The following is a 13,180-nucleotide window of genomic DNA, read 5'->3' as shown; positions in this document are numbered from 1 at the left end:
AATTTCAGCAGCACAAATGGTAGGTGCTTAATATTTTTTGGACAAACGGATGAAATGTGAAAGATAGAAGCTAAGACCTGAAGATCCAGTAGTAGGGTTTTGGCATCTTGTCAAGTTTTGGGAATGTCCCCTTGTCTTTGATTCTTCTTACAAACAAAAATATCAGAGATCAAGTGAAACAAAAATTTCAGGACTCAAAAAAATGGAGAGCAAAGAGTTTTATTCCAAGTTCCTTGGTTTTCTCCCAATGAAAATATTGCATAGGGTTTTATTCCAAGATCCTTTGTTTTCTCCCAATGAAAATATTGCATAATAGTCAGATATTACCTACTTTGCTTCTCAGCTCTCCTTTGATGGGGCTTTTATTGTTTTCTATAATGAACAGAAAGCTTTGAGCAATCTCTACTCCTTCTGATAAGAAAAGGCAGAGTAGAAGATAAGGTAGGCTTGTGAAGTTCCCATAGGTGTTCTAGTCCGTTTTGTGGTTAATAACAAAAAATACCTGAAACTTGGTAATTTATAGAAATAGAGGTTTATTTAGCTCACAATCTGGAGGTGCAAGATCCAGGGGCCTTCTCTGGTAGAGATCTTCTGGCTACATCAAAACATGGCAAAGGGCAGGAGAGCATGACCTAGGTTTCATGTAGGTCACTGCTTTTCGCATCACCTCTCCTTTTAAACACACCAGAACTCAATTATGGGGGCCTCCCAACCCTAGCCACCTGATCTAATTTGCTCCTAATGGTCCTACACTTTAACACAATAATTGAATTGGATTTCAGCCTCTTAATTCTGTTACAATAAGATCTCAATGCATCAATTTTAGGAGGCACAGTCAAACCACAGTATGGGTATAACCGATAACTTTTAAAGGACAAGTTGATACAGCTGCAACTGTTTTTCCCTTCTTTGTGACGCCAGTAGATATTGTTTTTTTCCCTATTTGCTAATGGCAAAACTAGAAAAACAAGAATACATACATATCATACATACTTTTTTTTTGAGGGTTTTATTCTTTTTTTGCTATAGATCACGTGTGCTCACCAGAAAGACAGAGAGAGACAGAGAGACAGAAAGTGAGAAATCACCCCCCAGGGGGGATGGCCACACTGCAATCCCTTCTCCTTCATTCTCTTCTCAGGATCTTGGGCACGCACTCACATGCTCCCGGCGTGAGTTTAATCCACCAGGTCCGGGGCATGAACTGCGGTCAACTACATGGGAGTCCAGCAACATAGCCATTATGCCAACTGCTGGCCCCAAAATACATATATTTTAAAAAGTGAAATGTCAGGACCAGCAAGTGGCATGGTGGTTAAGGCACTGGATACTTCTACATGGCCGACTCTAGTTCAAGTCCTGGACCTGGTGGCTTGCTTTCTCACTTTCCATCTCTCTCTCTCTCTCACTCTCTCTCTCTGTCTCTCTCTGGCAAAATTAAAATAAATGAATGAATAAATAAAATTAAATAAAGTAATTTTTAAAAAGTGAAACTGTCATTTTAAAAAAGTGAAATATCATGACATTTGTATAACATTATATATTTCTATTTAAATGATAAATTATCTCTTGGGATGTAACATCCAGAGCCTTGTCTTAACATTCACCTTTTTCTAAGAGAAGAAAGAATGATCTCTTAGCCAGTACTCAAGAGTTTTCCTATTAGTACAATCACCAATCAGATTTAAGCAGGTTTGTCCATTAGCTGTCTACACTCCAGAGCACTGAGTTAATCAGTTGCAAAGGAAAAGAAACAGGAAGGATGAGGCCTGGAAAAAGAGTAGCTCTAATTTGATAACATTTTTTAATATTTTTCAACACTGGGCAGGATACTCCATGTGCAGTATGCTTCATTGGAGGAAAAAAGGCAAACCAATTTGGCTTTTCATATATTTTTTTTAACCTTTTGATTTTTTTATTACTCAAAAGAGCGTCATTTTTTTATTTAGCTTTCTGACTCTGTGCTTGTGCCTTCAAGACTTTCATAATGATTTTCTGCTCCTCTATAAGGAAAGCATGCTTGATCTGGTCACGGACGCATTTTACACACAGGCCTTGCTGACATGCTTCTTCATTTTAGACAGCCTCATGAGAACTTTCAGTCTCACAGCATGAACCCCTCGGAGTCGGTCCGGGCACACGAATTATGCAGATTTGGGTGCTTTCCCAACCTTCTTGGTATAAAGGTAAGCAATCCTATTACCAGGGATTTGGGACAGCCTAGTCTTTTGGAGGCTGTGTTGTAGGAAAGCCTGCGCTGGTAGGTGAGACGCAGGACCATCCTGAGTGCCTCTAGACACCGCCCCCTGAAGAGGAAGAAGCGGGTTTTCATATTTTTAAGTTCAGAATACTCTTCACTGGAAAAGTCAGTAATTCAATAAATACTTCTTCTTCTTCTTCTTCTTTTTTTTTCTTTTCATAATTCATCAGAGAAAGACAGAGAGAGGGAAAGTGAGAACTTGGGGAATAGTCATGCGGCAATCTCTTCTCCATTTCTCCCTCCTTTTGGGATTTTGGGCATGCACACACAGACACCTTGCGAGTTTTTCAAGCCACTGAGTCTGAGGCTAGAACTGCATGGTCAACCATGTGGGATCCAGCTGCCTTAACCACCACACACTGGCTGGCCCCCTATAAATATTTCTTTCATCATCTAAAATACAATTATGGGTTTCTCAGTGGGTTGCCATGGAATCACATTAAGCCATTATGAGGTATTGCCTAAAAGGCCTTTTTAAAAACTTCTTCATGGAGGCCAGTAGGTAGCATGGTGGTTAAGGCACTAGATTCTCACATGACTGACGTAGTTCGAGTCCCAGACCTGGTGACTTGCTTGCTGTCTCTCTCTCTCTCTCTTTCCCCCTCTGGTGAGCATGTGTGCCCTGCAACAGATTAAAAATAATAATGATGATGATGGTAAATAAATAATCTTTTAAAAAGCAAACTTCTCCTTCATTATCTCTTTCTCCTATAGATGTAGGATTTAGTCAAATAGTTTGGTTGCATATGACAGAAATTTAACTTGAACTAACTGGCCTCAAATAGTTCTGGACCCAGGGATTCAGGCAGTTTTTGAACTCCCCCTCCTACCTCTCCTTCTCTCTCCATCATCAATTCCATTCTCTCAAACCAGCTTTTTCCTGCGGCATGAGGTGAGTGAGCCTGAGGGAGGGGAGGCTATAAGGGGACTTCATTCAACCAGCTACATCAGGGCAGGTGGGGCTAAGAGAATCTGGAGAGGAAGTTTTCCTGGTATACTAGTTTTCTACTGCTACCTTCACAGATTGCCACCAACTTGGTGGCTTAAAACAAGAATTTATTATCTTACAGTTCTGTAAATCAAAATCTGACAGGAATCTCACTGAGCTAAAACAAAGGTGTCATCAGGGCTTTATACCTTTCTGGAGCCTTTCTGGGAAAATCTATATCCTTACCTTTTCCAGATTCTAGAGGCCACTCTTCTTCCTTGCTGATGACCTCCTTCTGACATCGTCAAAGCAAGCAGTGTCGGCATCTCTTTAACCTCATCAAATCTCTCTGACCACAGCCAAGAGTGGTTCTCTGCTTTCTTTCTTTTTTTTTTTTTTTTTGAAAGAATTATTTTGTTTAACTTTATTTATTTATTTTAATTTGACCAGAGAGGGACAGAGTGAGAGTGAGAGTGAAATGGAGAGAGAGAAAGCAAGCCACTAGATCCGGGACTCAGATGACAGTCGGCCATGTGGGAGTCCAGCACCTTTAACCACCACATCACCTGCCAGCCCCAGTTCTCTGCTTTTAAGAACATGATTAGAGGGGCTGTACAGTTGCACAGCAGTAAAACACGATACTCTGTGAGGCAATCCCATGTGGGGAGGTTCTCAGTTCGAGTCTGGGACCTTATGGAGTATACCAGGCATGCATGTGTCCATGATCTGGGGATGGATAATAGCATCAAGACTCTGTCTCTCTCACACATAAAAGAAATAAGTACATTTTAAAAGGGGAAAAAAAAGGAAAAAGAAAGAAAGAAGGAAAGGAAAGGAAAGGAAAGGAAAGGAAAGAAAAAAGAAAGAAAAGAAATGAAACCCTGATTAGATTGGTCCACCTGGATAACCTGGGATAGTTTTCCCATCTCAAGGTCTGTACCCTTAATCACATCTAAGAGTCTCTTTTGTGTTTGCCCTGTGAATCTTACAGGTTTCAGGGAGTAGAACATGTACATATCTGAGGGCCATTCTGTCTAAAATACCTGGTTAAGGTGACACCTGGTCTGGGGATTGGCCTGACCCAAGCAGGATTAGGCAGCTGTCCTTCCCGAGAATTTTCTAACTTGGGTTTGAACAGAAATACTTTTTCTGTCTGGTTATGGAACTGTAAGGATGTGAGTCACTATCTCCAGGGAACATGTTTCCTACCACATGGGATGAGTTGATGCAAAAGAATAAAGTTAAACTCCTGGGCCAGCACATGGTGTGGAGGTTAAGGCAGCTGGATCCCACATGGCCAGATGCATGGTCTGAGTCCTGGTGGCAGCTTGAAAGACACACCAAGTACATGTGTGTGAATGCCCAAGATCCTGAGAGGAGAATGGAGGAGAAGGAATTACAGTGTGGCTATTCCCTCTGGGAGGTTTCTCACTCCCCACCCCACTCCCCACCCTGTCTCTATGTCCAGTGAGCACACATGCCCTTTAGCAAAAAATTTTTAAAAAGTAAACCCCTTTATTCACCTTTAAAAATTTTCTCAAGGGACCTCATGTGGCATGGTGCTTGAGGGCACTGGACTCCCACATGGCCGATGACAGTTCAAGTCCTGGACATGGCGGTTTGCTTTCTCACTTTCTCTCTCTATCTCTCATCAAATTAAATAAATAAATAGACTCAGAGATTGAACTTGGAAGTAGTGGCTGCACCAACATGTCCCATGGTTCCTTCGCTGGTCTTGATCGCCACATTACCATTTTTCACCCGAGGGCTGGCTCTATCAAGTTGAGTATGCTTTCAAGGCTATTAACCAGGGTGGCCTTACATCAGTAGCTGTCAGAGGGAAAGACTGTGCAGTAATTGTCACACAGAAAAAAGTTCCTGACAAATTAGTGGATTCCAGCACAGTGACTCACTTATTCAAGATAACCGAAAGCATTGGCTGTGTGATGACAGGAATGACAGCTGACAGCCGATCCCAGGTACAGAGGGCACGCTATGAGGCAGCTAACTGGAAATACAAGTATGACTATGAGATTCCTGTGGACATACTGTGCAAAAGAATTGCTGATATTTCTCAGGTCTACACAGAGAATGCTGAAATGAGGCCTCTTGGTTGCTGTATGATATTAATTGGTATAGATAAAGAACAAGGTCCTCAAGTGTACAGGTGTGATCCTGCAGGTTACTACTGCGAGTTTAAAGCCACTGACGCAGGAGTTAAACAAACTGAGTCAACCAGCTTCCTTGAAAAAAAGAAAAGAAATTTGACTGGAATTTGAAACAATGGAAACTGCAATTACACGCCTGTCTACTGTTCTGTCGATTGATTTCAGACCTTCAGAAATAGAAGCTGGAGAAGTTACAGCTGAAAATCCTAAATTCAGGATTCTTACAGAAGCAGGGATTGATGCTCACCCTGTTGCTCCAGCAGAGAGAGACTAAACATTGTCATTAGTTTACCACATCCATGACGCTACTTGCCTGTGTGTTTGGAGACAACAAACGTATAGAGGCCCCTGGATTGTAAAAGAAACCTCTTCCACTCCTACTGCTGAAGTGGTTAGGACTCTGTGTAAATAAAGACAGTGCTTTTGGAAAATAATAAATAAATAAAGTGGAATAGAATAAATAATTCTTTAAAATTTCATTTTTTCAAACTCAATAGTTGTCCCATATGTTTAAATATACATATACAGTCCATAATATAGGAATTCTAATCCCCATGGTTATTCAGAATGAACACTCATAGTGTGTGAGGCACTATGCTAAGTATTTTATAGCCTGTGGATAGGTTTACAAGGTGGAAACTGAGGCTCCGGGGATTTAAGTAAAGTGGTAAATTTACACAGCTAGTATGTGGAAGACCTGGGATTAGAACAGACTAGTTGGGGCCAGCCAGATGTACGGTGGTTGAGGTGCTGGATCCCACTTGACTGTGTGGTTTGAGTCCTGGATCTGGCGGCTTGGAAAATACACACATCTGTGCATGCTTGCTCAACATTCTGAGAGGAGAATGGAGGAGAAGAGATTTTGGTGTAGCCAGACACCCTTAAGGGTGATTTCTCACTTTCTCTGTCTCCTGCAAGCGCACGTACTGTATAGCAAAAACTGAAAAACGAAACAAAACAAGCTAATCAACTAGTTCTTTTTTTTCCTTTTCTTTCTTTCTTTTTTTTTTTTTTTTTGAGAGTTTTTTTGCTATAGGGCACGTGCGCTCGCCAGAAAGACAGAAAGAGACAGAGAGACAGCGAGAAATCACCCCCCAGGGGGGATGGCCACACCGCAATCCCTTCTCCTCCATTCGCCTCTTGGGATCTTGGGCGTGCACCCACATGTGCCCAGCATGAGTTTAAGCCACCAGGATGCGAGCCGCAGTCAACTACATGGGAGTACAGCGACATAGCCATTACGCTAACTGCTGGTCCCCTAATTCTTAGCCTCTACCCATACTGCCTTGCTTCTTCATTCATTCCCTCCCTTTTCAGTACATGTTTATTGAGGGCTTCTTAGTGCGTGGATCTTAGCCAGTAACACTGTATTTTGCCTTAGGGCAAGATGAACTATGGACATGACAGTGACATGCCTTCCCTTTCTCCATGAGTGAGCTCCCTAAGGGCAGAGGGAGTGTCTTACTAGCTGTTTTCCCAACTACCGAGTATGATGTTTGTTGCATAACGCTTTTGAGAGTTTTTTTGCTATAGGGCACGTGCGCTCGCCAGAAAGACAGAAAGAGACAGAGAGACAGCGAGAAATCACCCCCCAGGGGGGATGGCCACACCGCAATCCCTTCTCCTCCATTCTCCTCTTGGGATCTTGGGCGTGCACCCACACGTGCCCAGCATGAGTTTAAGCCACCAGGATGCGAGCCGCAGTCAACTACATGGGAGTACAGCGACATAGCCATTACGCTAACTGCTGGTCCCCTAATTCTTAGCCTCTACCCATACTGCCTTGCTTCTTCATTCATTCCCTCCCTTTTCAGTACATGTTTATTGAGGGCTTCTTAGTGCGTGGATCTTAGCCAGTAACACTGTATTTTGCCTTAGGGCAAGATGAACTATGGACATGACAGTGACATGCCTTCCCTTTCTCCATGAGTGAGCTCCCTAAGGGCAGAGGGAGTGTCTTACTAGCTGTTTTCCCAACTACCGAGTATGATGTTTGTTGCATAACGCCAGTCTAGTGAACTTGGGATTTCCTTCTCCTTTACTTGGAAGGATTTGACAAGGAATTAAGCAGCTCCGAACTGGTACAGTTTCAACTAGGATTTGCAGTCAAACTCAGCCAACACATTTGAGGCTGGCCTGGCATTGGACTCTGCATCAGAATAGCAGCCAGGCTGGGGACTGGACAGAGGCCCAGTGAAAAATGTGATGCCCTGTGAGGCTGACCCTTATGAGAAGATTCAGGATTCCTATCTGGAGACTTCCTTAAGGATGTTCTGTGCAGGCATGCCTATAATCCAAGGCTGGGGCTGGGGTAGATTGTGGCATGAGGACTCCACCGGGGGAGCTGTCTCTCTGTCTTCGTCTTTCCCTCTCTGTTTCTCTTGCCTAAAGAAGTCATAAATGGGCTTAAAACAAAACAAAGCTGTCACGCTACTTAGCTAGGGAGTAGGTGATGTTCTAAGTTAAAATCCCTAAGGACAGAAAAAGTTCATTTTGAAGTAAGTAACTAGAAATTAATAGTTCTTGAAAAAGGTCCTCCAGACTGTTTTTATAACATGTGTCCAATATCATTTTATGCCAACAGTTTGATCATCATCTCGACCAAACTGCCATTATCCAAGCCTTCAAATCATACTGGTGAGTGTGGATGTAATGTTAATTTAAAATGTACGACTCAGATCAGTAATCCTGCTTGTCATATTTTGGAAGCTGCCTGCATTTTGCAAAGACAATAAAGTAAACAGCTTAATCAGTTTGAACCACTCCCTAGACCTCAGGCTTACCACAGATTTCGTTAGCAGGTGCAGGAAATTGTCTGCAGATGGAGTCCACCAGATGGTTTGAAGTCAGAAATTGTGTCTGGCAAAATACCGACAGCCCATTAGAGGGCAGTATGACAACATAATCGAGCAGGAAAGGACAAAGTGACGTAGTTGAGATCCAGTTGCGTCTCCTCTCACTTGACTGTTGTCTTCTCTCTGCTCCACACCACACGCCAGTGAAACTTAGCCCTGCTTTTAATCCTCCAGTCCTCAAAATGTGTGACATGTTATACCAACTGTACACTAGGGTGATTTTACATCACAGCAACGCCAACAACTGAAAGTTACAAATTAAACTGATTTGGGGCCAGCAGGTTGTGTGGTGGTTAAAGCCACTAGACTCCTTGGGACCAGCAGATGGCATAATCATTTTGTCACTGGACCTCCCATGTAATTAACCACGGTTCAAGTCCTCGACTCGGTGACTTAAAACTCACACCAGCAGTGTGTGTGTACTTACCCAAAATCCCAAGAGGAGAATGGAGGAGAAGGGATTGAGATGTGGCCATTCCCCATGGGGGATGATTTCTCACATTCTGTCTCTTTCTGTCTCTCTGGCAAGCGCACGTGCCCTATAGCAAAAAATCTCTTTAACAACAACAAAAGAAAAGCCACTGGACTCCCACATGGCTGATCATGGTATGTCACAGATCTGGCAACTTGTTTCTTAATTTCTCTCTCTCTCTTTCTCTGGTCAAATTAAAAAATAATCATAGTTGGTACCAGTAGTTGGCGTAATGGCTTTGTGTATATATGTACATATATGTATATATACATATATACAAAAAAACCAATAATAGCAATGTGTTACATATCAATAGCAGCAGCAGCTCTTCCAGGTTCTACAGTCATCTGAACAAAATTACAGGACATCCAGCACGCTCTATTAAGACTTTTTATTTCTGTCTGAAGGTTTTCATTCATTCTAATTCCTATTTAGTTATTGAATATTTGACTGAATGGATGAATGGATAGATGTATGGATGAATATATGAATGAATGCTTGATATAGTAATTAAAACTTCCTTTGGGCTAGTCAGCAACTACATACCACTTTAGGACTAATAACGGCATAAGGGAAAAGGTCTAAATTAATCATTTTATTTAAGAAATCTATGAATGGGGATAGTAATTAAAGAGTAAGGATGTTGGCTTTCTACCAAAACAAAAGTTAGTTTTTATTGCTTAACTTTTTTTTTTAAGTTTATTCATGTATTTCTTCTATGACAAAAAGAGAAAGAGGCACCCATGACAGGGTCTTCACACCACAACCCTCCCACCCCCTGGCTCAGCCAGCCAAGACCACAGGGAAGTGCACAATTTCCAAACCGTCTTAAAAAGCCAGACACATTGGCACGTGCCTGTAGTCCCAGCTACTCTGAAGACAGAATTGTGAGCTCGTGGACAGTGTGGCCAACATAGTGAGACCTGTCTGAAGGTAAGGTGCTGAGTGTGGTGGGACACACCTGTGGTCCCAGCTGCTTGGGAGGCTGAGACAGGAGGATCGCAACATGGCAAGACCCTGTGTAAAAATACACCATGCACACACACACACACAAGCACACACAAATGGGCATTACATACTATATTAAGCATTGAAAAGTCAAAGGCCTCCTTTGCAATTTGGTTGGAGCTGTGGGATTGGGAATCTGGGTGCATGTACGTGTATGCTCAAAATCACCAAGGAAAAGGATTGCAGTGTGGTCATCTCCCCTTGTGGGTGCTTTCTCACTTTCTCTCTCTCTCTTGCTCTCTTTCTCTGTGGAGAGCACACATGCCCCATAGCAATTTTTTTTTTTTTTGAGAGGTTTTTGCTATAGAGCACATGTGCTCACCAGACAGAGAGAGACAGAAAGCGAGAAATCACCCCCCAGGGGGGATGGCAATGCTGCAATCCCTTCTCCTCCATTCTCCTCTCGGGATCTTGGCAGGCCTCCATTCTCCTCTCGGGATCTTGGGCACGCACGCCCCCCCGCCCGGCGTGAGTTTTAAGCCACCGGGTCCGGGACACAAACCATGGTCGACTACGTGGGAGTCCAGCGACATAGCCATTACACTAACTGTTGGTCCCCCCCATAGCAAATTTTTAAAAAATTAATAAATAAAAATATAGGGACCAGCAGATGGCATAATAGTTACATCACTGGACTCCCACATGGCTGACCACAGTGCGAATCTTAGACCTGGCAGCTTAAAACTCACTCCAGGCACATGTGCATGCATGCCCAAAATCCCAAAAGGAGAATGGAACAGAAGGGGTTGCAGTGTGGCCATCCCTCTTTGGGAGTGATTTCTCACATTCTATCTCTCTGTTTCTGTCTCTCTAGTGAGCACACATGCCCTATCACAAACATCTCTCTAAAAAAAATAATTAATAATGAGAGTACAAAGCTCTCTACATATAGGCATTAATCTGTCAGACTGCCATTACAAGGTACCAGAGTGGGTGGTTTAAACAACAGACATTAGCTTTCTCAGTTCTGAAGGCTAGAAGCACTAGCAGGTTTGGTCCCTGGTGAGGGCTCCTTCTTGACTTGCAAATAGCTGCCTTGAGTTGGCCTTTCCTGTGTGTGTGTGTGTGCATAGAAAGAGAGCCAGCTCTGGTGTCTCTTTTTCTTTTTCTAAGAACACTGGTTCTATCAGATTAGGGCCCTACCATTACGACTTCATATAACCTTAATTACCTCCATGAAAGCAGAGGATGGTATCCTTGGGTGGGCTGTAGCTTTAGCCTGGTGGTTAAGGCAGCTGATCCCAAGTGGCCAAGTGCATGGTTCGAGTCCCAGACTCAACAGCCTGAAAGACATAGCAAGAGGTTGCTGGCAGGTAGTGTGCTGGTTAAGGCACTGAACTCCCATCTGGCCAACCATGATTCAAGTCCTGGACCTGGTGGCTTGCTTTCCCACTTTCCCTTTCTCTCTATCTCTGGTCAAATTAAAAATAATAATACATAAAATAATTCTTTAAAAAAGAGACAAAATAGAGACATATCAGGTGTGTGTGTATATTCCCAAAATCCCAAAAGGAGGGAGAGATGGAGGAGAAAGATTATGATGTGACCATACCTCATGGGGAGGCTTTCTACTCTGTTGAGCAGAGAGAGACACAAAAAAAGAAAGGCCATATCTACAGAGATAGTCACCTTGGGGTTAGAGCTTCAATGATGGGAAGAGGACACAATTCATTCATTTAAATTAGTGACTGTACATATCGTTAATGAGTAATGTAAAATATGGAATGCTCCTTGCCTCTGCTCATACTCTTCAGATGGGAACCACTGTTAACAGCTTCTTTCTGTTCTTCGTACTTTCCACTGTTCAGACACAAATACATAATGTAAATTGGATCATACTACATATATAGTTCACTTAGAGTGAGAAAAGCTCCATTTACTATAGTATTTTTTCCTCTTATCATTATACTATAGATATCTTCCATATCAGTACCTGAAACTCCCACAATATTCTTTCCAGCAGCTGCATTGTACTTTCTTGTAAGGATTATGGTAATACAACAGTTTATCTTGGTAAATAATAGATTATTCTGAATTGATTATGAGCAGTGTTACAGAAAATATCCTTGTATATGTATACTTTCATACTTAGGATAGTATTTTAGTAGGGTCGATTCCCAGAAGTAAAATTGCTGAGGCAAAGAGTGCATCCTTCGGATCTGAATATATTTCGCCAAGTTATCTTCTAAAAATGTGTGCTAGTTTATACATCTAGGAAAAGTGTACAGGACTATATTTTTCCCTACGCCAACCCCAGGGGAGTATTAATATTTTGAGTTTTGCTAATTTATGGATTTAAAAAGGTTTTAAAAATAAGTTTAAAAAAGTAATGAGATCAGTAGATGGCATCATGGTTTTGTTACTGGACTCCCACATGGTTGACCATGGTTTGAGTCCTGGACCCAGCAGCTTAAAATTTATACCAGGTGCGTGTGCGCGCATGTCCGAAATCCTGAGAGGAGAATGGAGAAGGGACTGCATGTGGCCATCCTTCCTGAGGGTTGATTTCTTGCTTTCTGTCTCTCCTGCAAGTGCATATACCCTATAGCAAAAATCTCTCTCTCTCTCAAAATAAAAGGCAATTATTTTTCAAAAAAAAGCAAGCATTTTTAAATATTGCATTTCATTATTAGTGAATGTTTTGCATTTTATTTTATTTTTTAAAGACTTATTTTATTTAACTTTATTTATTATCTTTATTATTGTCCAATTTGACTAGAGAGAGAGAGAGAGAGAGAGAGGAAGCAAGCCACCAAGTCCAGGACTTGAACTGTGGTTAGCCATGTGGGAGAGCCCTCCACCGTGAACCACCATGTCACCTGCCAGCCCCCAATTTTTTACATTTTAAAAATATTTATTTTTATGAATTTTCATTTGTATTTTTGTTCACTTTTTTCATTGCTCTGATACTTTAATTATTTATTTATTAATATTTTATTTTATTTATTGTGGGAAGCTGCACACCAGCGAGTCTGCCGAGGTTTCTCAGAGGGCAAACAATTACCATGATTGGTTCCCTTCCAAAAACCTGACCTTCGAAACCTTGCTCTGATTGGCCACTAGAATCCCTCAAATTTGCATATCTGGCACCTCATGATTGGTCCAAAAGCAACCAATCATAACCCACCGTTAACAACCAATCAGGGCCCACCGTTTACAACCAATCACAGTCCTCCGTTTACAACCAATCACGGCCCACCGTTTACAACCCACCAGAGTGTATATAACCACGATGCCTGGCCCACAGTAGCCAGACGACACAGACGACCGAGACGACGATGAAGACGACCAGGAAGACGACAACTGAAGAGCCTGAAGAGCTGAAACACCGTGCAGTCTCCAGACGACCCTGAAGATCCTGAAGAGCTGACACTGCATCGTCTCCAGATGACCTGGGAGACCCTGAAGAGCTGTAACACTACATCGTCTCCGGACGACCCTGAAGAGCTGTGATACCGCGTCGTCTCCGTGCTGCTCACAGTAGACGAC

The 13,180-nt window shown here is 42.4% G+C and overlaps 1 long non-coding RNA gene and 2 pseudogenes across 2 annotated transcripts in view; 2 read left to right on the top strand and 1 right to left on the bottom strand.

Moving 5' to 3' along the window:
* The window catches only part of LOC102494234 (uncharacterized), a 15,816-nt gene extending 2,893 nt beyond the window's left edge, over window positions 1-12,923 (top strand). The window contains exons 3-4 of one of the 2 annotated variants that reach the window (XR_337355.3): window positions 7,941-7,993; window positions 12,908-12,923. This is a non-coding gene — a long non-coding RNA (uncharacterized LOC102494234). Of the gene's footprint in view, window positions 1-7,940; window positions 7,994-12,907 lie in introns of those variants that run through there. The other variant, XR_001369714.2, reaches the window with a different exon arrangement.
* On the bottom strand, window positions 1,834-2,292 carry LOC106733856 (60S ribosomal protein L34 pseudogene; annotated as a pseudogene).
* On the top strand, window positions 4,899-5,697 carry LOC102493817 (proteasome subunit alpha type-6 pseudogene; annotated as a pseudogene).
* Window positions 12,924-13,180: the final 257 nt, after the last annotated feature.

The sequence above is a fragment of the Tupaia chinensis genome, unplaced genomic scaffold (genome assembly GCF_000334495.1).
Source record: "Tupaia chinensis unplaced genomic scaffold, TupChi_1.0 Scaffold145519_1, whole genome shotgun sequence".
Classification (NCBI taxonomy): domain Eukaryota; kingdom Metazoa; phylum Chordata; class Mammalia; order Scandentia; family Tupaiidae; genus Tupaia; species Tupaia belangeri.
Note: the sequence above shows the minus strand (reverse complement) of the source record. Positions and strands in the feature narration are given on the sequence as shown.